Source organism: Gymnoscopelus microlampas (genome assembly GCF_963454915.1).
Source record: "Gymnoscopelus microlampas genome assembly, chromosome: 10".
NCBI lineage: Eukaryota > Metazoa > Chordata > Actinopteri > Myctophiformes > Myctophidae > Gymnoscopelus > Gymnoscopelus microlampas.
In genome coordinates this window covers 17,458,695-17,485,561 of record NC_139947.1, presented here as the reverse complement: position 1 = coordinate 17,485,561, position 26,867 = coordinate 17,458,695, and the positions used below count along the sequence as shown (strand labels likewise).

General features: G+C 44.3%; 1 protein-coding gene and 1 long non-coding RNA gene across 5 annotated transcripts in view; both read left to right on the top strand.

Annotated features, from left to right (window-relative positions):
* The window catches only part of LOC311054400 (uncharacterized protein), a 103,270-nt gene that overhangs the window by 35,946 nt on the left and 40,457 nt on the right, over positions 1-26,867 (top strand). The window lies entirely within an intron of this gene.
* LOC311054401 lies at positions 11,814-22,120 on the top strand. The gene is made up of 3 exons (XR_014601721.1): positions 11,814-11,885; positions 12,897-12,965; positions 19,444-22,120. It is a non-coding gene; the product is annotated as an uncharacterized lncRNA (long non-coding RNA).

The window sequence follows — 26,867 nt, the reverse complement described above, 5'->3', positions numbered from 1 at the left end:
CCCCTCTGTATTCTTATTGGCTGGGCTATAAACAGCCATAACTCCAGTTTGCAGCATGCCACCAAGTCCAAATTTGGTTTGTGGACTTAGACCACCAATAGGGACGAGCTGTCTTACTTAAGCCCCGCCCCTCCATCATCTTATTGGCTGGGATTTAAACTGCCATAAAGCCAGTTTGCAGCGTGCTATAGGTCTCAAACTTGGTGGGTGGTCCCACAGACATCCTACTTCATCAAAAATGACCACTTCTGGTTTTACCAGGAAGTGCTTGTAGAGAACCGACCCTACCTCTCAAACACAAGGTTGCACAGACTTAAAATGTCTAAGACACACTTAAAGACACACTTAAAATGTCTAGTTCATATATAGCCCAATTAAATAAACTCATCAAAGGCACCGCTTCCTTCACACAGGGTGTGATTTTTACCAAGTCTGTGGCAGCGGCACTGGCGCCTCTACAATCTCAGGGAATGAAGATCCTGCCTTATCTGGACGATTTGCTGGTGTGCGCACCATCCCGGGGGCAGGCAGCCGAAGATACAGCACGGCTCCTGTCTCACGTGGCCCGCCTGGGTCTAAAGGTAAATACAGTAAAGAACTGCCTAACGCCATCCCAGACCACCACATTCATTGGGCTTGCCCTGAGTACTACAAACATGACAGCATGTCCATCCCCCCGCCGGGTGGACGACATCCTGAAGCTCTTGCCCGCGTTCCGGAGAGGCAGACGGCTGCAGCTCCTCATGTTCCTCAGCCTTTTGGGCAGACTAACTTCCGTCGCAGCCGTTGCGGTCGGACAACACCTCGACCGTGTACCATATCAACCACCAGGGCGGGACCAAATCCGCTCGGCTGCTACGGATGTCCACGGACCTCCTTACGTGGGCAGCCCCCCGTCTGACGAGCCTTCGGGCGATGTACATACCGGGAGACGTAGGGGTGTGCCGATACACTAATTTCACCAAACGATACGATACGATATTTGGCTCACAACTTCGATACGATTTCGATACGATACGCACTTTTTTTATTATGAAAATATATGGGCGAGAAAAAAAGCAAATGCAAACAAATAATTCTGTTTTTGCATTATTCAGACATGCAAACTTGTAGCTTTTCAGCTACAATAGCCGTTTTGAATCCAAATAGGGCAATAGTGTGACACCTGACCCGAAAAAACAACAACATGTTGTCACCTTTTTCACCTTGGGGCTGTTTGCATGCCTGATTATAATGATTGTAAATCCCCCTGGCGGAGACGTCCAGCCCTCTGGGTCAGGATGCGCTGGCGCACCCTTGGCCGGAGGCGCTCCTATACGCTTTTCCGCCTCTTCCTCTGATACGTCAGATCCTTCAGAGAGTCATGCTGGAGGGTCACACCATACTGCTGGTGGCCCCCTTCTGGCCGGGGAGGACGTGGTTCTCCCTGCTCCACAAGCTTTGCCGCGGGGCGCCATGGCGCCTCCCCGACAGGACAGACCTGCTCTCACAGCTAGGAGGTCGGATCCTGCATCCCGATCCTCGACGGCTTCAACTGTGTGTCTGGCTACTGGAGGGCCCGAACCGCTGCTGAGCCGCTGTGCAGGGCCGGTCAGGCACACCATCTTAAACGCTAGAGCGCCAGGCTACAATATGACAACAGGTGGAAGCTGTTTTCCGACTGGTGTAGCGGTCGGAACGAAGACCCAGTGCACTGCTCCATACCTACCATCTTGGAGTTTCTACAGTCCCTCCTGGGTAAGAGCCGATCTCCCTCGACCCTAAAGGTCTATATGGCAGCCATTTCGAGCTGACGCACTAGAATAGACAATGCCACTGTAGGGAGCCACAGTCTGGTGTCCCTCTTCCTGAGGGGGGCTCGGAGGCTACATCCTCCGAGAGCCCCAGCATGGGACCTGACCACTGTATTGGATGCCCTATGCGGGCCTCCCTTTGAGCCTTTGGCGCAGGCAGGGCTGAAGTGGGTCTCTCTTAAGACCGCATTCCTCCTGGCGATTACTTCGGCGAAGCGCGTCGGGGAGCTGCATGCCCTGTCCGTTAGCGAGTCCAGTCTGAGGTGGAACTCAGACGGGTCAGGTGACACCCTATGGCGCACCTCAACCAGCCCATAAGGCTGGCCCGGTTCAACCCTCCGCCGGGGGAGAGGTCCGACAGGAACAGGATGGAGCTGCTGTGCCCAGTCCGGGCCCTGAGGGCTTATATCAGAGCAACCGCCCATACTCGGCGGTCCGAACAGCTGTTCCTCTGTCACGGCGGCCCTAACAGAGGGGGCGCGCTTTCCAAGCAGCGCCTGTCCCACTGGGTTGTGGACACAATCAGCCACGCCTATGGGGCGAGTGGCTGTCCCATCCCACCTGGCATACAGTGCCACTCCACCAGGAGCGTCTCCACGTCATGGGCCGCCCTGAGAGGGGTATCCTTGGAGGACATCTGTGCCGCTGCCTCATGGGCATCACCGGGCACATTCTCTAGATTTTAGGTGAATGTTGCCACTCCCCATCCACTGGGCGTGGTCCTCTTGCCAGAGTCCGGTTCTTCCGTCTAAGGTTTGTGACCAGGATTCCTCGCGACTCGTTTGGTATGAGTCATTCAGTGCTTTAAGCACCGCCTCTGGCGGTTAGCAGGGACGAAATAGAACGATAGTTACGTATGTAACTACGGTTCTATGAGTCCCGAATGACCGCCAGAGCGCTCTGTCGCTCAGAATCCTCGTGTTCATGCGAGAAGATTCTGTAGGGACTGACCCCCTGGTGACACCGGAAGATGGCATTGGCTTAGGAATGTGGCATTCCTAAGCCAATAATTTGATTCCCGTCTCCTACCAGCTAATGTATCCGGTAGGAGACACAAAGTAGATTATTTGTGTCTCCTACCGGATACACACATGGTCATCAAATTATTGGCTTAGGAATGCCACAAAAACAAAAATAAATCTATGAATTCAAGGCTTCATGGGGTGTGCAATTGATAGAAAATAAGTCATTTTTTGGGTGAACTCCTCCTTTAACTCTTCCCTGCCAACGACGTCTTTGGACGTTTGTAAATCCAAAGCCCAGACCGCCAACGTCTTTGGACGTTTCTAGGGATTTTTTGTTCACTTCCTGGTTAACTTATATGGGAAAACGACTTCTTTTGCATGCATTTTTGGCAAGACATGCTATTTTCAACAGCCTATGAATAGCCAACGGGGGGTCGCGATGCCCCCATGATTAGCAACGATCAGGGGATCGATCATACTAGAGATAAATTCTGTAATATATTTACAGAATTTGAATGTGCATACACTCATTAAAATCATTGCATATGGGAGTGTGGTTTCCCAGCATATACCACACCTGTTTCTTCGGTTGCCATTCAGAATTTGTCATGTCGTATTTGCCAGGCTGCTGCTGAAGCGTTTAACCACGGTTTTGAGGCATAAATTAGCTGAATGGATGAAAGAACCGCAAATGGAGCTGCATAGGAATCTATGGCCAGTGAAGTGTCTACTGATGAGTGACAAGTCAACCACGGACCAATCCAAGCGCTGGTTAAACTTTTGGATGTGCATGGCAGCTTTGGATGAAAATGACTTATGATCGTAAAATGAGGACCCGCCATACGATAAAGCCAGATCAGCTATAATGGCCATGTGTCCAATTCTTCTCTGCGCTAGGGGTACACCTCACAAATGAGGCTCTCAGTGATGGCAGTAGCAGGAAAGAGGAAAGGAGAGCCTGTGACAGGGGCCGGAACGCTGTTCCCAGGTTTCGCGTGGTGACACGGTGACAACACTCGAACCATTAGGCCTATCAGATTGGATCTGGGATGGCGTGGTACTAGCGGCTGCTGGAGGACCTGCAGTTGCCGCTGGGGGAAACCCTGTAGTTGCCGCTTGAAAAAACCTGCAGTTGCCGTAGACGAACCGGAAGATCCTGGATTTTTGCTGCTATTTTCAAGAGCGTTGATCCTGATGATCGATTGATTCTTTAAGTCTTAGCAGTGTAGACACAATGAAACGTTGTTAGCTTTGCCGGACGATGACTCAGACGGAGTACTTTTATTCTTTTTGGCAGCAGCACTGGGACCAGCAGGGCGACCTGCCGTGCGTTTTTTCGCTGGGCCTTTGCCTTTATCAACATTCCCGGTGGTGAGTGTTGAAACAAGTTGTCCTTGGTCGTGATCGCCAGCACGGCTCGCACGTCGTAGTTTACGTCAGGTGTTATTAGTGAATGTACAATGTGGAGGCGTGACCAAAGTCATTTTGCTATTGTGGGTGCGGTAATGTGTGCACAGGTGCTGCGTGTTGTAACGGCCCGGAGTTATGCATGGATGTGTGTGGGCGTTACATTCAGCAAAGCAACGAGAGTGTGGCTGCCATTCCCTTTATGATTCAAAAACATCACATTGAAAGGAGGGATTATGTGACTGTGAGTAGGCTCGTCACCCAGATGTCTGTGATTGTAGAGATTGTGACAATTAAAATGGCCCAAGGGTCATGCCCATGGGTCAACTAAGGTATTTAGGTGTATGCCATAACGTTGCCATTAATGTACAATGCAGCACTCCACTGAACCCAAGACGGAGATGAATGGCAGTGCAATATATTGCAATGACATGATGCAAACGCCAGACACATCAGGTAATGTACAACTCAAATTCAACCTGTTTCACTCTGTACGTGTGTGTCTGCGCGTGTGTGTCTGACTCTGCGCTTATCTGTTGTCCCTCCTCCATTGAAGCATCGCGTTTGTCATTCCATGCGTAGCCATGTGCATGACATTTCTTACATTTCTGCCTAATAACATATTCACTCAATCTAACAAAAAACACAACGACCAGCACATAGCCTACATTGGTTCTCTTCTTATTCACCCATTTTTCCAACACATTGTGTTTCACACAACGCAGCCTAAATCCATTAGCACACTCACATGACTATGTCATTGTCCATAACTTCATGTACGTCACGAACAGCATAGTAGGTGTAGTGCAGCATACTACTTGCATCTTCCATTCAAACACAATCACCTTCAAAACACCAACGTAAGCATGGACCAGCGCCCTTTATTGCAGCTTCCAGCCACTAGAGCTTTGTGTTGCTTTTTAGCGGTGCCAGCCGCTCTACATTTGACCGTGTGTGTTGGTCCGTGCGAGCACGGCAAAGATGCAACACATGCGCCACTTCAAGACATCCACACACACACGCACGCACACACACACACACACACACACACACACACACACACACACACACACACACACACACACACACACACAACCCAGCACTGCACACACGCGCGTAACATGCGGTCCTGCAAGGCGCACCATTGCAACACATGCACCACTTAAAGACATGCACACACACAAGCCAGTACTGCACATGTGCTCGTGCTCACGCACACGCACACACACACACACACACACACACACACACACACACACACACACACACACACGTAACATGCGGTCCTGCGAGGCGCACCGTTGCAACACATGTGCCACTTAAAGACATGCACACACACACACACAAGCCAGCACTGCACACGTGCGTGCACACACACACACACACACACACACACACACACACGTAACATGCAGACCTGCGAGGCGCACCGTTGCAACACATGCGCCACTTCAAGACACCGTGAAGGCGCACCGTGAACACACACACACAAGCAAGAAAACATGCGAGCCAGACCTGCACACGTGCATGCGCACACACACAGACACACACAGAACTCCCCACACTCCCCACCATGAATCACACACAGGTGCAAGATCTCTATGATGAGCTGAGGGGTTGCCTATGCCAGGTGTCAATCATTGTCAATTAAGAGTCAAGGCAGTCACAACAGTACCCTGCCTCCACCAGGCCTCACACTACAACAGCACCGACACCACAAAAATATTAGTTAAAGACAACAATTGTTTGCCACCACTTCCCTGTCTCTGTGTCTGCTTTTGGGTACCCACCCTGTCAGCTATGACAGATCACTTTTTGCCACTCACCTTGGAATGCATTTGGCCCCACTGCTATATACCTGCACCACCTAACACCTGGGTGTGATTTGCTTCCAGTGGCGCTGTTCAGTAGCCTTGAAATGAATTTACAGGGATTTAACATTGTTTCTCTAGTTCATATATAGCCCAATTAAATAAGCTCATCAAAGGCACCGCTTCCTTCACACAGGGTGTGATTTTTTCCCTTTTCTGTGCACCCCCCGCCACACACAATTTCACGTGTGTGTGTGTGTGTGTGTGTGTGTCTGTCTGTCTGTCTGTCTGTCTGTCTGTCTGTCTGTCTGTCTGTCTGTCTGTCTGTCTGTCTGTGTGTGTGTGTGTGTGTGTGTGTGTGTCTCTGCTTATGTGTGTGTCTCATTTCAAACAGCAATGGAAGCAACACGCCTTCAGGTGCATTACATTCTGCCTGCACGTTTGTATGCAATTCTCTGTCGAGACACACACCACTAACGTCATTCCTCTGCTCAGTGCAGCCTCCAGAAGCACCCACCACACATAACTCCTGACATATATTCCCTTCTCAGCCCAACCTCTTCAAACAACGCCACAGACAAAGCAACAACGGCTGGAGACGGCAGAGGCCAGAGGTAACTACTTCACTCCATCAACACACAAACACCACCACACATTAGCTCTTACATTTCTTACATGGAGCACCACTGCCCATTCAACTACCTCACATCCACCTCTCTTCGCTTCACAGCTCAACGGCTGGAGAAACGGCAGCAGACAGCGGCACAGAGACGCTCTTTGGAGACGGCAGAGGCCACAGGTATCTACTCATGTTTTCCCATTAACCCTGTCACACATAGGACTTACTACACTGCCAGCTTGACTATTACAACAACAACAACACACATATTACATGTATATCATTGCTGCTCATTCAACAACCTCACATCCAACTCTCTTCACCTCACTTCTCAGCTCAACGGCTGGAGAAACAACGGCACAGAACAGCTCACACACGCTCATTGGACACGGCAGAGGCCACAGGTAACTACTCATCTTTTCGCATTACCCCTGTAAAACATACAATTCACTAAACTGACATATTCACAAGAACAACATCCACACCACAACACCACCAAATATTACATATTCCATGTCTACCATTGCTGTTCCTTCAAGTACCACACATCCAACTACCTTCCCTTCTCAGCTCAACACTTCACAGCTCAGCGCCAGACAGCGGCACAGAGACGCTCTTTGGAGACGTCAGAGGCCACAGGTATCTACCCATGTTTTCCCATTAATCCTGTCACACATAGGATTTACTACACTGCCAGCGTGCCAATTACAACAACACCACCACCACCACACATTACATGTATATCAATGCTGTTCATTCAAAAACCTCTGCTTACGTGCTCCTCTTTTCACACATCAATGGAAGCAACACACCTTCAGCTGCATTACATTCTGCCTGCACGTGTGTATGCAATTCTCTGTCGACATACACACCACTAACGTCATTCCTCTGCTCAGTGCAGCCTCCACAAGCACCCACCACACATAACCTCTGCCATATATTCCCTTCTCAGCCCATCCTATTCAAACAACGCCACAGACAAAGCAACAACGGCTGGAAAAACAACGGCAGACATTGCGACAGAAACGCTCATTGGAGACGGCAGAAACACCACCACACATTAGCTCTTACATTTCTTACATGGAGCACCACTGCCCATTCAACTACCTTACATCCACCTCTCTTCTCTTCACAGCTCAACGGCTGGAGAAGCGGCGGCAGACAGCGGCACAGAGACGCTCTTTGGAGACGGCAGAGGCCACAGGTATCTACTCACGTTTTCACATTGAGCATGTCACACATAGGACTTACTACACTGCCAGCTTGACAATTACAACAACAACAACAACACCACCACACATTACATATTACATGTATATCATTGCTGCTCATTCAACAACCTCACATCCAACTCTCTTCTCTTCACAGCTCAACGGCTGGAGAAACAGCGGCAGACAGCGGCACAGAGACGCTCTTTGGAGACGGCAGAGGCCAGAGGTAACTACTTCACTCCATCAACACACAAACACCACCACACATTAGCTCTTACATTTCTTACATGGAGCACCACTGCCCATTCAACTACCTCACATCCACCTCTCTTCGCTTCACAGCTCAACGGCTGGAGAAACGGCGGCAGACAGCGGCACAGAGACGCTCTTTGGAGACGGCAGAGGCCACAGGTATCTACTCATGTTTTCCCATTAACCCTGTCACACATAGGACTTACTACACTGCCAGCTTGACTATTACAACAACAACAACACACATATTACATGTATATCATTGCTGCTCATTCAACAACCTCACATCCAACTCTCTTCACCTCACTTCTCAGCTCAACGGCTGGAGAAACAACGGCACAGAACAGCTCACACACGCTCATTGGACACGGCAGAGGCCACAGGTAACTACTCATCTTTTCGCATTACCCCTGTAAAACATACAATTCACTAAACTGACATATTCACAAGAACAACATCCACACCACAACACCACCAAATATTACATATTCCATGTCTACCATTGCTGTTCCTTCAAGTACCACACATCCAACTACCTTCCCTTCTCAGCTCAACACTTCACAGCTCAGCGCCAGAAAGCGGCACAGAGACGCTCTTTGGAGACGTCAGAGGCCACAGGTATCTACCCATGTTTTCCCATTAATGCTGTCACACATAGGATTTACTACACTGCCAGCGTGCCAATTAGAACAACAACACCACCACCACACATTACATGTATATCAATGCTGTTCATTCAAAAACCTCTGCTTACGTGCTCCTCTTTTCACACATCAATGGAAGCAACACACCTTCAGCTGCATTACATTCTGCCTGCACGTGTGTATGCAATTCTCTGTCGACTTACACACCACTAACGTCATTCCTCTGCTCAGTGCAGCCTCCACAAGCACCCACCACACATAACCTCTGCCATATATTCCCTTCTCAGCCCATCCTATTCAAACAACGCCACAGACAAAGCAACAACGGCTGGAAAAACAACGGCAGACATTGCGACAGAAACGCTCATTGGAGACGGCAGAAACACCACCACGACACAAACACCACCACACATTAGCTCTTACATTTCTTACATGGAGCACCACTGCCCATTCAACTACCTCACATCCACCTCTCTTCGCTTCACAGCTCAACGGCTGGAGAAGCGGCGGCAGACAGCGGCACAGAGATGCTCTTTGGAGACGGCAGAGGCCACAGGTATCTACTCACGTTTTCACATTGAGCATGTCACACATACTGTAGGACTTACTACACTGCCAGCTTGACAATTACAACAACAACAACAACACCACCACACATTACATATTACATGTATATCATTGCTGCTCATTCAACAACCTCACATCCAACTCTCTTCTCTTCACAGCTCAACGGCTGGAGAAACAGCGGCAGACAGCGGCACAGAGACGCTCTTTGGAGACGGCAGAGGCCACAGGTATCTACTCACGTTTTCACATTAAGCATGTCACACATAGGACTTACTACACTGCCAGCTTGACAATTACAACAACAACAACAACACCACCACACATTACATACCAGTAAGACTCCCTAATCGGGAGATAAGCGACCGTAGGTCACATGTATACAGAAGAGGGCTGTAACGGCGATTGGTTCCTAGTTGTGTGGGCAATGTATAGTTTTGTTTGGTGGTCTAAGAAATGTGGTGGCAGGCATGTTGATGACATGAGTGTACACATACTGTGTAGTGTGTAGCAATTTGCGTGTTTTTAGGGGCAAAACTGTAGGAGTAGTGGGCAAAAATGTGTTGTGAAAAGCGGCCTGAAGGTGGCGCTAGAAGAGGGCCATGTGAGAAATTAGGGGTGGGGTGTCCGCGTTGCCTTGGCGGACGAATAGGTACCGGCCGCGGCTCTCCCGGACGCTCCTAGCCCGAGTTACGGCATTTTATGTGAGCTGCAGTGGCAGGGGGTCCTCCACTGGGGGCGCCACCACTTTTGCATCCGTTCTGGAGCACCAGGAGTGGGTGGTCCCCGGGAATGCCCCGTGAGCAGCTCCGTTGGGGTGGTCATTTGGTCATTTGTCCACATGTGCTCATTTTTTACACTTGGGGGTCCCCGAGGCAGCTGGGGGTCCCTGGAGCTCCGGGGGTCCTTGGAGGGTGTAGTTTGGCAGGTAAGGAGTGTGTGTGCAAAATCTGGCATGGATCGGGGCAACGGGTGCGGAGATATGAGCAGGGCAAAAGTGTGACGTGACGGAGGGACGCACGGACACCTGGAGCAGGTTTCTATAGTAAATGCGACCTACGGTCGCAATTACATGTATATCATTGCTGCTCATTCAACAACCTCACATCCAACTCTCTTCACTTCACTTCTCAGCTCAACGGCTGGAGAAAAAACGGCACAGAACAGCTCTCACACGCTCATTGGAGACGGCAGAGGCCACAGGTATCTACCCATGTTTTCCCATTAACCCTGTCACACATAGGCTTCACTACACTGCCAGCTTGACAATTACAACAACAACACCACCACCACACATTACATATTACATGTATATCATTGCTGTTCCTTCAAGAACCTCACATCCAACTCTCTTCACTTCTTTTCTCAGCTCAACGGCTGCAGAAACAACGGCAGAGAACAGCACGCAGATGCTCATTGGAGAAGGCAGAGGCCACAGGTATCTAACTACTCATGCTTTCCCATTCTGCAATACTTTGAAATCACTACACTCCCATATTCACATTTCCCACATCGCCACAAAAACACCACCAGCCATTAGTTATTACATTTATTACATCACTGCTGCTCACAACGGCAGACAACAACACGCACATGCTCAATGGAGATGGCAGAGGCCACAGGTAACTACTCATCTTTTCCCATTACCCCTGCAATACATAGCATTCACTAAACTGGGCATTTACATACACTAAACAAGCATTTACTTGCTCACCTGCTGCAGGTCTTTCAGAATATCCAGCACAGTGTTGGGGCTTTTATCATCTCAGCCCTGGATTTTCTTTGCAGTATTTGGATCATTAAACATTGCACTGTTCAGCTGACAGTCCATGCTGTTGCCGCTCAGTCCGTGTCTAACTATAAGCTATATACTAACGTAACCTCACATGCTGCAACTTATTTTCGGTAGAGCAATGTTAGATGCACCTTTATTTCGTGTCGCCAGCATGTTATGAAACCTCCCTCTGATATACAGTAGCTCTGGTTCAGAGCATTGCAGGGAGTTCTAACCTGGTGCTACAGAGTCAGACAGTCCGTCTGACACAAGGTGCAGATTCAGAAGGCTCCGACACATCTCCACTCATGGGCTTAACACAGTTTATCTTCCCACTGTTTGTTTTAAGAACAAAGTATTTTCTTTTTAGGGCCGGGCCATGTCTCTCTCTTCCACCCCACGGCCACAGACAGCGCACATTTCTCCTCACGAGTCAATGAGGAAACCTCACACAAAAAGTGCTTCTGACAAAACCAGCTAACTCCACCATTGGATCCCCAAATGTTCTGCTAAACCAGCGAAGTCCATCGGAGTTAGCTGGTTTTGCTGACTCCAGGCTCCACCCCCTTTTGACCTCCAACCTCATTGTGAGCTTGGAGGTCCATTCAGCTGTTCTATTCAATGATGAACAAAACCTCCTAACTCTTTTTTTTTTCATTTCCTGAAAAATGAACATTTTGGAGTTAGATGGTTCCTGCCGGACAGCAGAGATATATTAAATGTATATCATTGCTGCTCATTCAACTACCTCATATCCAACTATCTTCGCTTCTCAGCTCAACGTCTTGAAAAGAACCGACTGTCACGTGAGCGGAAACGGTCATTAGAGAGACTCCACACAACAGGTACAATAACAAGGCTACTCATGTTTTTCCATTAGAACTTAACTTTCATAACAAGCTTGTGTCATCATTGTCTTAAATAATATTGAATAATCGCAATAATACACCTGAGTTTATGCTAGTATCCTAAATTGCCACCATTGGGCTGATCTATGGCATTCAGCTTTGTGCCTCGTACTCTACCTACAACCTCAGAACCCCAGTGCCGTTCATTAGACTGCCTGTGTCCTGTGTAGGGATGCCAGAAACTGACCATGATCAAATTAGAAAATCGGACAGCCCTGGCGAGTAACTTTCGATTATTGCCCCCCCCCCCTGCAAAAAAAGACAAATGGAATTCCGTTATTTTCTTTTACTGGAAGGCACTTTTGCATGCACATGGTACAAAAGGACTCTACAGCTATAACAGTAGGCTACAAAACAATAACAAAAAATAAACCACCATCATGTAGCCTGTATTAGCAGCATTGAAATCAATTCAAATCAGGGGTTCTCAAAGATTTTTAAACCACAAGCACCTATTATGAGGGATTTTTTTTACTGTGTTAATCAACAAAGTAGGCATCATCACAGTCCCCTTCATGTTGGTCGTGACTTTTTTATCTTTTTTTTAATTTGTTCATCTTTAGTTGTGTTCTGTATATTGCCAATCAATCAATCCCACGTGTGTCTGAGACTGAGAGGGGAGACGGAGGGGGGCAGTGTGTAGCAGCACTCTGCGCAGACTGCGCTGCTGGCTTCCTCCACTCCACTTAAGTTTACAGTAAAACAAACTGGTGGTGTGAGCAATGGCCATTACAATTATTAATACTATTACTATTAATAGTATTAGCCTATATTTTTGTTGAAAGTAAGCCATAGGCCTACAAATATTTTAAAGATATATAAATAAAATCTAATTTTAACATTTACTACATCAACACAAAACACCACCACACATCAGCTCTTACATATATTACATGTATCACTACTGCCCATTCAAGTACCTCACATCCAACTATCTTTGCTTCTCAGCTCAACGGCTGGAGAAACAACGGCAGAGAACGGCACGAAGACGCTCATTGGAGACGCCAGAGGACGCCGGTAACTACTCATGTTTTCCCATTAACCCAGTAATACATTGGATTCACTGCACTGACATATTCACATTTTCTACATCAATACAAAAACACCACCACACATTAGTTCTTGCATATATTAAATGTATATCATTGCTGCTCATTCAACTACCTCATATACAACTATCTTCGCTTCTCAGCTCAACGTCTTGAAAAGAACCGACTGTCATTAGAGACATCCAACACATCTGGTACAATAACTACTCATGTTTTTCCATTAGAACTTAACTTTCATAACAAGCTTGTGTCATCATTGTCTTAAATAATATTGAATAATCGCAATAATACACCTGAGTTTATGCTAGTATCCTAAATTGCCACCATTGGCCTGATTATATTGTAAATATTGTAATACTGTAACGAATATTCGAAAAATCATAAAATCTCTCTCAATGCTATTGCAGCAAGTTATGCTAACGTCAGCGTATGACGTATGGGTCTTGCATAACACTGTTGTAATAACGCATCCGTAAACACCCACATAGTAATGCGCATGCGTGTAACCTCTCGAGTTTATTTTGCCTGAACTAGCTTGCAAGCTACGTATTATTTCAGTCAGATAACTCATGAATAGATTGAACCAATATTTTATTATAGAATGAGAATACAAGTGTGAATAATTATGATATTTTATCTTGGGCTTCAGGCTCTGCTAAATTTTTCTCCCTGCTCAGCACAATTAGACAACCATCATTAACCATTAATAGCAGGGAGATAGATATACAGTACAATAACAACCCCCAACACGCAGAAACAAGAACGCCCTACGGTGAACTATCACCGATACATCCAAGCAGATATCCCGCTTGACTCCCAGAGGAGACACAGTGACGAAGTGCAGCAATGCAATTCTGGATCATGCTAGGATATTTTAACATTACGTGAACTCGATGTTAGGCCTTGGCTGCATTCGCCGATAGGGCACTAGAGGAATATGTGTGGGGTGAAACTCTTTGTGACCAAGCTGATCCCATTCTTCTCCCCCAAAAAGACACGAAGATAAGCGTCTGGGATCAGCAAGGACATACTAACTTATTGTGAACTATGAGAGGCCTTGGCTGCACTCACCATTAGGCCATCCCTCTAATGCCAACTAGAGGAATGTTCTACTTTACTGAAACTATTGTTACACGAGCTCTGTGTTTATGCAACCAACTGCACTTCACCCAGCAATTCCTCTAGTGCCTACTAGAGGAATATTCTACTTTACTGAAACTATTTTACATGAGCTCTGTGTTTATGCAACCAACTGAACTTCACCCAGCAACCACCAGATATGCATAGTAATAACATATGTATTACCACTCAGATGCAGTAATTACAAAGTACTTGCACTCATTAAATTCTGAGCCAGCAAAATCTCTGCTCGGTTTAGGCGCACATAACGTTCATAGGCAGCTGAGGACCACCGGCCCAAGGATTTTACTTACTATCTTTTCCTTGTGGCTTTTTTGAGGCCGTTGAGCAGCAGACTAATGGAAGGATGGCTGAGAATACTACATGATGAAGGGTCCAGGCACCGAAGATTACATTGAATGCCAGCTAACTTGGCTTTAATTGAAGAGGGTTGAAGCTTACGGGATTCTGAGGAATGCACTTTGAAAGCGCAAGAATGTTGACTGGGGATAGGCTTAATTGAAAAAGTTAAACAGAAAGAGGAAAAGAAAAACCATGCTGAGTCATATGCTTTTTGACAAGCCTTTCCTCATGATCTTGGCAGCTGAGCTCTAAAAAATCTTGCAGACAATCGTTTAAATTTAAAATTGAAATGCAACGAGCTGGAGGTGAATGAGGGAAATCTACGACCAGAAAATCATTTAAAAGATGAAGAACAAACGTCAGTTTGTATGTGTTTGATAAAATCCCACTAGCGCCTCTCATAATGAATCAAAAATATGTGGGCTACTGCGACACCCTAAAGTTAATTTGATGGCATAATAAAAATGTCCACGCCATTTCACCCTGAAAAGATGCCACTGAGAAGGGTGAAGTGGCATCACTCTGCTTTACCCAACCAAGCACCTGCGCCAGCAGCTTTTATCATTTGGATTGCGTTGTCGACAGAGGCATAATTAAGGGGAAATGGAAATAAAGTAATTGCGTCGTTAATGCTTGGAACTGGGCCGTTATGATGGGCGGAGAGGTCGACAATCAGATGCTTTTTTCCTGAATATTTGCGTGTTGCTACTCCTATAGGGCTTACTCTGAAAAGGGAAAATGGTGAATTATGGAAACCTTTGTCAGCTTCTTTTTTAATAAGCTCATGTACAATTTTAGGGAGCCAACACAGACGGGGCGGCCATAGCTGAGTGGTTAGTGAGCCCGCCTAGGGAGCCAGAGGCCCTGGTTGCCCCAGGTACGATTCCAGGCCAGGCCAGCAAATGTGTTGATGAAATGAAATTTGTCCCTGAGCAAGACTCTTAACTCCTAATTGCTCACAGGCCCTCATTGGAAACAAGACCGCAAGGACTTTCATGAACGGACCTGTTAAAGGAATTATATCCTAGACCAGCCAGAAACCCTTGAACTAGACCAGTCAATAATATAATATGATTAACAAAAGGATGGTTCTTGAGGGCCTTGGGCAAAGCAGGGACATTAACAGGGGTAGATGGGTGCTCCTTTATTATTTAGCTGATTTTACAGGGCGGACTCTCCGCAGGCAGACGGATCTCGGGTGACTGTCCCCGCACCAACAGCAGACATGCATACATTTACAGAATTTGAATGTGCATACACTCTCATTAAAATAATTGCATATGGCAGTGTGGTTTCCCAGTATACACCGCACCTGTTTCTTCGGTTGCCATTCAGAATTTATCGGGGTCGAATTTGCCTGGGGCTGCTGCTGAAGCGACTCGTGTTTGACTACGGTTTTGGGGCATAAATTAGCGGAATGGTTGAATGAGCCACAAACGGAGCAGCATAGAAATCTATGGCCAGTGAAGTGTCTACTGATGAGTGACAAGTCAACCACAGACCAATCCAAGCGCTGTTTAAACTTTTGGATGTGCATGGCAGCGTTGGATGAAAATGATTTATGATACTCGTAAAATGAGGACCCGTCATACAATAAAGCCAGATCAGCTATAATGGCCATGTATGTGTCCAATTCCTCTGTGCGCTGGGGGTACATCTCACAAATTCAGTCTCTGTAGACTCCAAAAGCTGCAATGAATTCAGCTAAAGTCAGGGTTTTTGACAGCCTAGGATCAGAGTCCTTTAACACAAAAGAAACGTCTCCATAGTCCACCAGTCTTCTATCAGTAGCATCTGCGTTGATGAGAATCTTGACCAGGTTAATGTCATGCCCAATCAGAAAAGCAATTGAATTATTAACCACTTAAACCCCATATGGGTAACCGGAGTCCCACAGGCCTCAATACTAAAGTCAGTAAATAAAAATGCGAACTCGAGACCGGTCTCGAGTACTACAACCCTAGTCCAGGGACAAATGACAGGAGGAAGAACAGAGACTGAGGTGAGCTTAAGTAACCTTCCTAATTGAACAGCTGATTGGCACGTCAGCGTATGACTTATGGGTCTTGCATAACACCATTGTAATAACTCATCCCTAAACACCCACATAGTAATGCGCATGCGTGTAACCTCAAGTGCTACGCATCATTTATAGGCCAAATTGAACATGTGTTTGCTATTTTGTAATGTTCAAGGTGTCTTCAGGATACAAACTCTTGAATTCAGCAAAATAAGTGGCCAAAATGTATTGGTGAAACTGAGGCACTGTCTGTCCTGTTTTTAAAGTTAATGGATGAGTGAATGTTTGGATATTGTGTGTGTGTGTGTGTGTGTGTGTGTGTGTGTGTGTGTGTGTGTGTGTGTGTGTGTGTGTGTGTGTGTGTGTGTGTGTGTGTGTGTGTGTGTGTGTGTGTGTGTGTGTGTATGGAAGGTGAATCAGACTTCTCCATTCATTGCACTGACTCAAGTTTATATATTTGTAGGCCAAATGTGCTATTTTGTTCAAGGATTCTTTATTATTACATCTTGTGTACATGAGAGTAACCATTTTGTTCTGGTTCCTCTGCTACATTGTAGCAGCAATAAAAAGTAGCAAAAGAAATGCACACACGTATATATGTATGTACTAGAGGTTCGGGCCACTACGTGGCCCTCACATCTAGATCTAATAGCCAACAATATAGGCTATATGCTATTTATTACTATAAATATTGTGGTCATGCACATGGCTACATATTTAATGACAAACGCAACGCAACAACAGAGGACGGCACAGAAGAACACCACGTACAGAAGAACATGTGTGGTCGGTGACACAATCTCTCTGTCTCTATGTCTGACACCCACACACTGTCCGACTGGCCGCGCACGTGAATATTTTGTTCCGCGGTGGGCATAAAAAAAGGTTAAGCGAGTCCTTAATGCACATGCACGTGCTTATTTTGTGAGTTTGAAGTAAGGCTGAACGATTAATCGTTTTCAAACCGAAATCGCGATTTGAAACCACGCGATTAGCTAATCGCAAAGGCCGCGATTTTTTAATTTTTAATTTTTATCATAATAAATAATTTTAATATTAATATTAATCCCAGAGCACCCGCGGGACTTGTCTCCTTCTATCCAGAGTGGCTGCCTCTCTCTATAGGGAGCGAGAGGGCAGCGCCCCCCCCCTCTCTCTCTCGCTCTGTCCCTCTCATAGTGTATCGCCGTCGGCTGCGAGTATTTAAAGTTTGTCGAACGGCCGTGTCGCGCGTAGCGGTAAAACATTATTTTCGGTGCGACACAAGTAGTGTAGTAGTAGTGTTGCTCCTATCTATGTTTGTTTCTGTAAGTGTAACTTATATTTTTCCCATCATTATTAAACTATTTCTGTTGGATGCTGTGATCTGATGTAAACAATACGATGCACAGCACTTCCTGGTCAGTGTTGCCAGGTTTTGTGAGAGAAATAAGCAACCCTGTCTATGAAAACAAGCCCAAAACAAAAGAAGCGACTATGAACTGTATCTTTGTCACTTATGTACAGTGGTGGAAAAAGTACTCAAATGTTGTACTTAAATAAAAGTATCAATACTGCAATGTAGAAGTACTCTGTTACAAGTAAAAATCCCAAATTCAAAATTGACTTGAATAAAAGTAGGCCTACAAAAGTATTGGTATCAAAATGTACTTAAAGTACCAAAAGTACTTATGTTTGAAAATAGCAGATCTACAAGCTCACAACGCGTCGCATCGCGGCGAGTTGTGAGCTTGTAGATCGACTATTTTCAAATTACCTATGTATAAAATAGGGCTAAAGTGGTTAATGTAGGTTTTATAATATTATAATTTATATCTGCAAAGTAACTAGTCACTAAAGTTCTCAAATAATTGTAGTGGAGTAAAAGTACAATATTTGCCTCTGAGATGTAGTGGAGTAGGAGTTAAAGTATTGGAAATTAGAAATACTCAAGTGAAGTACAAATACCTCAAAATTGTACTTAAGTACAGTACTTAAGTAAATGTACTTGGTTACTTTCCACCACTGCGTTATGTATTCTGAGTTTTTCACTTCCAAGGAGTAGCAGTAATACAATGTACAGTAGGAGAGGACTTTGGCTTGTGAGACAAAAAAGTGTTACATTTTAGTTGAATGTTAATCTACATAAGCTAAATACTGGATATCAGTAAATATGCTTCTGGAGCCATAAGTGAAAGACCTACTTATTTCACTGCTGTGAATTGTTTACACAAAATGGTAATTATTTGTTTAATTTTATTTTTATTTTTATTTATTGAACTTAATTTCAGAAATTTCTCTTCTTGAGCCATAAGTTAATGACTTAACAAGTTCAATGTTGGGTTGTTTACAAAAATAAGCTATTTCTATTCCAGCTAAATGTTTGAATATATACATGGGAAAAAAGTACTTGGAAGATACATGTTGGAAGCAATGAAGCAATTCATATCTTTTAGTTCTCATCCTTATTTATTAGAATCTAGAACAGTAAATAAATGGTATGCCATTTGGTAATGTTCCATTACTTCCAATTACTTTTTAAACGTACACAGTGAATACTAAACTGAAGCTTGACTTTAAAAAAATGTTTAAGATTTTTTTTATTTTATTAAAAAATCGCAATCAAATCGCAATCGCAATATCGGTCAGAAAAATCGCAATTAGATTTTTCCCCAAAATCGTTCAGCCCTAGTTTGAAGCGAGACACACACACACACACACACTCAGACTCTTGGAAGTCTACATGAGGAATTTGTTAAAAATGCATACTCGGCAGACTGTGGTGTGAACTGGGGATTTTGATCCTCAGACAACTACTTTCCACCCATTCAGCTATTGCAGTATGAACCATATGAGCTCGGGGTTCACCCTATAGAAACCAGCTTGCATGTTATTTAAAAACAATTCATTTTTCATGAATTATGTTTTTTTTTTTCCCTCTTTCTCGATCCTGCCCAACTACCAGTGAAGAACCATACCTACTGTGAGAAAAACATCTACGCAAGCCAGGCATTCGATGATTACCAGAGATCTCTTACAGGCGAGAAACCCTACTACTGTCACCAGTGCGGGAAAAGATTCAGTACAAGCTCCAAACTCAAAGGTCACCAGAAACTTCATACAGGAGAAAACCCCTACTGCTGTGATCAGTGTGGGAAAAGGTTCAGCCAAAAGGAAAATCTAAAAGCACACCAGATGCGAATTCATGCAGGAGTGAGAGCCTACCAATGTGATCAGTGTGGGAAAGGATTCTACTTTGAGTGTAATCTCAGAATCCACCAAAGAAGTCATACAGGAGAGAAACCCTACCAATGTGACCAGTGTGGGAAAGGATTTGGCATAAAATATTCTCTCAGAATGCACCTCAGAAGTCATACAGGAGCGAAACCCTACCAGTGTGATCAATGTGGTAAAATGTTCAGTCAAATGGGTTACTTGAATACACACCTAAGAATTCACACGGGAGAGAAACCGTACCGCTGTGACCAATGTGGAAAGTGTTTCAGTACTGCTGGGAGCTTAAAGAGTCACAAAAGAATTCACACAGGAGAGAAACCCTACCATTGTGACCAGTGTGATAAGAGTTTCAGTGTTTCTGCAAGCCTAAATTATCATACTCGCCATTGCCATACTCACATTGGAGCGAAGCCATTTAAATGTGTATGCGGAAAGAGTTTTGCATCCCGTTCAGAATCAAAACTTCATCAGCGTACCCATACAGGAGAGAAACCTTTTAAATGCAAACAATGTGGAAAAATGTTTAGATGGAAACAAAATTTTAGGACTCATCAGTGCAACTAAACAGAAGAACCTTACAACCATGAACTATATAAGGAAAAGCTTTCATGCAAAGTCTCACATCAAAATATGCCATACTGTAAGATACATAACACAATGTCTTGAACATTTAAGACAGACCAATTATAACAATCAAAGTCCTCACTAAATGTCATCATCTTCATTATGATGAAGCTTAGCCGAGGGGCCTTTAATCATGATTCATTGAAGCTTGAGCTGAATTTGTTTTGGTTATGGACTGGAGACAATGACAATCTGCAAGACAATGGGAAATCTGAAAGAACAACAAATCTTTTATTTGGTGAAACGAATAACTGAATATTATGCATCTTTGTTCATTTTGTCTTTCATTACAGCTTAATATCTCAGTTTAAGTCCATGACTGTCTCTATAGTGATGCCTTATCTTTTTATCTTTTTTTTGGAGGTTGTTTTAGAGCTCCATGATTCTGACTGATTTGTTTGCGCCTGATGTCATGACGACACATTGAGGTTAGACAACACACTCCATATTTGGGAGTAGCTGCATTGGGAACTCCTTATTTGATTATAGCTGAGTCATAGTGACATGAGTGTGAAGACGTGTATATGGAGCTGACTGATTTGTTTGTGCCTGATGCCATGACTACACATTGAAGGTTAGACAACACACTCGCATATTTGGGTGTACTTGCATTTGGAACTCCTTATATGGTTATGGCTGAGTCATAGTGACACGAGCGTGATGGCGTGGTCTGTCTGCCCACCCTCCCATTAGCCAATCAATCTTAATATAGGATACACATTTTTCACATTATTTTAATTCTATGTGTAACCATAGGCAGTGGTGGAAAAAGTACTCGAATATTTGACTTAAGTAAAAGTACCAATACTGCAATATAAAAATACTCTGTTACAAGTAAAAGTCCAGAATAAAACATTTACTTGAGTACAAGTACAAAAGTATTGGCATCAAAATGTACTTAAAGTACCAAAAGTAAAAGTACTAAATGTTTGAAAATAGCCTAGGTTTAAAATAGGTTTAAAGTGGTTAATGTATGTTTCATTATATCATAATTTATATCTGAAAGGTAACTAGTAACTAAAGTTTTCAAGTAAATGTAGTGGAGTAAAAGTACAATTTTTGCCTCTGAGATGTAGTGGAGTAGAAGTAAAAGTATTGGAAATTGGAAGTACTCAAGTAAAGTACAAATACCTCAAAATTGTACTTAAGTACGGTACTTAAGTAAATGTACTTAGTTACTTTCCACCACTGATCAGTGCAACTAAACAGGACAAACCTTACAACCATGAACCATATTGGGAAAAGCTTTCATGCAAAGTCCCACATCAAACTATGCCATACTGTAAGATACTTAACACAATGTATTAGACACACACTCCCTGATGCTACACAATACACACATTTAATTCTGTCCCTTAATAAAAAATGTATCTTGGAATTCCTTGAAAATTTAAGCAGACCAATTATAACAATCAAAGTAAATGTCATCATCTTCATTATGAAGGGGCCTGCAATCAAGATTCATGGACGCCCGAACTGAATTTGTTCTGGTTAAGATGCCACTGGAGACAAAAATATTACTCTTTTATTGGTGAAACAAATTGCTGAATTTGATGCATCTTTTCTAGGTTCATTTTGCCTTGGTAAATACAGCTTAAGTCTCTCTATAGTGGTGCCTTTATCTTTTCATTACATGAGAAACACTTCCACTTAATTCCATGTCATGCCAGGACTGCTGGACTCTCATCTGCATCACATGTAACATGTAGCAGCAAACAACTAATTCATTATCAGTACATACATGTGCTCAAACATTGAAATCATACATGAACTTTGATAAATTGACTGCTTTTAATGTTTACAATGTTAGAAAACCCACTAATCCATCATGCCACTGTCTACAACACTTATAATAGCACCTAGCTGGAAGGGGAACAAGTCTGTTTAATGCTTTTGTTGGACTGTTTTCATGGTCTTATTGTTATCTGAATCTTATTGTTGCCTTTTATTATCTGAGGGTTATTGCTATGGTTGGTACTTTTTGTCAAGCATTTTTCTGATAAGATGGTTTATGTATTATGTAGGTTAGTTTTGTAATGTAGGTTATGTAGGTTAGTTTTGTAATGTAGGCCCATGGATTGTGTGGGAAAACATATTGAGCCATTTGAGATTTGATGACATTTATGGATTATTGTATTGATTTATGTTATGTATTTTATGTTTTCTTTTGTAGTTTCTACGTTGATTTAATAAAGTGTGACAGGGGGGAAAACAGGGTATTATTATTATTTTCTGTTATTTAATTATTATATATTTTTTCATCTCTTAACCCCTTTTTAAGCCTTGTATGATGATCTGAAATGTAGTGGGTGCATTTTATTGTTGAACAATGTTTTCCCCCGGTCCCCAAGCCACTTAGCAGGCAATTGAGGGACATTGACAGTTATCAGCTGTGGGCTGACGGACACTCGGGCGTGGCCCCCACGACCCAATCCCTGAGCGAACAACGTCATCAACGGCCAATCACAGAGCAAGGAGGGCGCGGTGCCCTGTGAAACAGCCGCTTCATTCAAATAGCAATTGAGGAAGGAAAAGGTTGAGTATTGTTTGTGGCAGCGGTGCAAAGCGAGTGCAGTGGGGCGGACAGAAGGAACCGAGGGCGAGCACTCACATGATATAGACATCAGTCAGACTTCACCCTTTTAATGGCCAGCCGGGACCGCTACACGTATATATACTTGTGCGCCACTACATATTTATATATATTTTATTTATTTATTCCATAGATATGGACCCCTGGACCCCCCCTGGCGCCGTCACTGGCCTTGGATCAAAACGAGGCGGGAAGTGCGACACTACCATTCTTACTCACATATTTACATATGGATAATTAATGCTCATTACAGGCCTATATATTTATTTTACTACTCGAGCACTATCGTTATCATTCACTCATTCACTTCCGTTATCATTGTTTCCCTTCCATTCTTTCGGACTAAACACAACCACAACATATGTCACTAACCACACAAGCCACAAAGTGCGCGATTAATTTACAGATGGCGTAGGGCAGGCTACTTTTCATTGCTCACCACACATTTGCCTCCTCGGAGCATAATTAATTGCGACCAGCACAAACTCACCACATTACGTGGAGACCCTTTCGTTCCCTTTAGCGTGCCCACCGCCGAGCAGCCTCTAACACTGCCGGTCGTCACTCAGTCAGGATTGCCAGGTTTCGCGCGAGAGAAACAAGCAACCCGCTACATCAATTTTGATGAGAGAGATCAAAGCTAAAAACGTGGCGAATGCATTCAAATAGCCTAGTGAAATTGGAACATCTACAAGCTCATGAGGGGTGTGAGCTTGCCTTGTAGATCTACTCATGGCTTTAATAGCTACACTAATGATGCCCAAATAACTAATACTCCAGGCACATACATACATATTGGTCAAATAGAGATGGTAAAATCAGGCAAAAATAAGAATGTATAATTAAAAACCCGAATTAAAGGTAAGGTAAGTGATTTGCGTTGGTTAAAATAAGTGTTAAATAGCTCTATATTGTGATGGTACTCATTGCTATAGAGTGTTTGTTCAGTATTAGGAGTCTCCTTGTCTCTCGTGCTCTTTATTAAACAGAAAATGCATTTTCGTTTCAGTTTCAGTTTCATTTACAATTTTATCCAACCAGGACCGAGAACTCAATCAGGATACAGATTAAACCAGTGAAATTGGAAGTGAGAAAATTGGAACTAAGAAATGAGCAGGCAAAATTGGAACTGGAACACTATACAAATGAAGCTTAAAAATGGGTACTTTCTCCTGATTGGCTGAGATTTTGACACCTACCGAAAAAAATATTTTCTGTTTATTAAAGAGCTGGAGAGACAGGGAGACTCCTGTTACTGAACAAACACTCTATTACCCAGGGGGCAAAACCCTGTTTTTTGGAAATAGTGCACCCGAGCGTTGTAAAAGGTTGTTCACCAGAAATGATATCTAGGACCTTCACTGATCACAACCAGGATGGACAACCCGGTCAACTAGCTGCTGGAAAGCCACAGGGTGGGTTTAAACATATGCCACCCCAATCTCTGAAAAGGCAAATTCGAATAGGGCAAAGAGAGACAAAAAAGCCTATAACTTGATAATGATCACTCTAATCTTCACCAAAATAGAGGTATGAACCAGCAGTCTACCCTACATCACCAAAGAGTCAGAATGCAAGTTACATAGACAAATACTGAAATATTCTCCTTTTAACATAATTTTAATTTAGGCGGAAATGTATTTTTGTGATTAGGACTCCTTTACTTTCTCACATATACAAGAAAAAACATAAATTCATGTCAAATAAGGTGTTACTGCATTGCTTAGGATGATATTAAACAATAACCAGTTATTGGTGTAGCACTCCTTAATAGTCTAAGCAGCCTCAGCTCATACCCTAATATACTACCCTATATACTACCAGCGAGAGGGTAACTGGGTAGGACATCTTTGTGAATCAGCACGGATGCTACCATACCTAACTGCAGCAGGGCACTACAAATATGGGCAGCAATCTTTGCCTCTGTATTTGGCAGAGATGAAGGAACTACCACGGACAGCTCCAGAGGTACATGAAGCACTGATGGCAGGTGCATTTGTTGGGAGAAGAGCTGATGGCAACCACAATGGGGTCTCCCCTGACATGCTTCTGGAGCAGACCTATAATGCAGATGCCAAGGAGGCAAGTGGCCTGGATGGCATTACCCTAAATCCTGCTGCCCGAATGAAGTGGGTCTACACAAAACCACTCACTGCAGCTATCTCTGCAGAGCTGAAGTCTATGCTGCATCTCCATTCCTCCAGCCCACACCATGAATCTGGTTTGAGTCGTGTCACCAGGGATGCAGAGATGGTAGTCAAGATCATGGCAGCAGTAGAGGCCAACCCATTCACAAGAGCCTCAACATCCCTGATCAACATATCAACTGGACAGTGTGCCGATTCCACAGTCAAGGACAACCTGACGAGCGTGAAAGTAATCGGTCTGAAGGCACTGTCTGATTCACTGTCCAGTGATCAAAAGAAGACACATATTGTGAAACTTAACACCTTCCATACACAAAACATGAAGCAAAAGAAGTCTAGGGGGAAATCCTCTACACCTGGCAAGAGCAAGGAAGTTACTGCCCTTCTGCGCATGACACAGATCATCGCCAGTGGTGGAGAACTCGACATTGTTGACTTCATAGGCAACCATGAATGCAGTGACTTTCCCCCATCCCTCTTCCAGGAAGATGGCAGTATGAGAACAGGTACCAAGGCAAGCCTAGTGAAGATCCTGAAAGAGGAGACCAAAGTGACCAGCATCCCTGATCTACCTCAAAATTATAAAAAGACAGCAGTAGTCGTTGATGCTATGTGTGCGATTCGACACTGGTCTTTTCACAAAGGTGAAAGATTTGGAACCATTGCTGAGCGATACAAACACCTGCTGCTGAATGATGTGCCTGCTGGCACTGAGATCATACACTTCTGTTGTGACAGGTACAGTGGATCCAGCCTTAAGTCAGCTGAACAGGAACAGAGATACGGCCCATCAAAATCAGCAAGAGCATATGAAGTAAGTTAGTGAGCAGTACACAGCTCCTGATCCAAAGGAGTTCTTTGCAGTGTCAACAAACAAAACAAACCTTCTGAGCTTCCTCTGTGAGAAATGGTGTGAGAATGAGCAACTGGAGCCTGCCCTTGGCCCAACCCATCTCTATTTGGGTGGTGGATTCAAAGAAGAGACGAAGAGTGTGGTGCTCACAGACGGTTCGGTTATGGATGTCCCTGCTCTGGAATCCACACAGCAGGAGGCTGACACTAGACTAATACTCCACACACTCTACAGTGTCAAGAATGAAGGCGTGGACAGAGTTGTCATCCATGCGAATGACACCGACGTCATTAACTTATATTATGGTGCAACACACCTCAGTGACCTCCCAGAGCTGTGGGTAAGAACAGCCCAGAATGCATACCTGCCTATACATGCAATGGTAGCGGCATTAGGAATTTCACAGTGTTGTGCCATGCCCCTTGTCCACAGTCTGAGTGGTAGAGATATCACTAGTTATCCATATTTCACTGGAAAGGCTTGGTTCAAGAGCAGCATGAGTATGGATATACCTGCACTTGAAGAGTTTGGTGAGAACCCTGATGATGCCATAACAGATGAACCTCCTCAGTCAGGCAAGAGACCTCACAATAGCTGTATACACATCCACAGCTGATCACTTTGAGGGTGCAGATCTGGGCAAGCTGAGAGCATACAAGTTCTTTAACAACAAATCTACGCTCTTGAAGCTACTGCCTCCAACAGAGCATTCCTTTCTCCTGCACCTGAAAAGGGCTGCTCTGGCAACAGTGATTGACAAGAGTGCACACATTGCCAAACCACAAATTCCCTCAGTTGCAGAATATGGTTGGTCTGTGAATAAGGGAAAAGTAGTTCCCATTCCATCTACACAGCCAGCCTGGCCTGTGTCAATGGACAAACTTATATCATGTAGATGTGTCAAAGGCTGCCAGAGGAACTGCTCATGCTCAAAG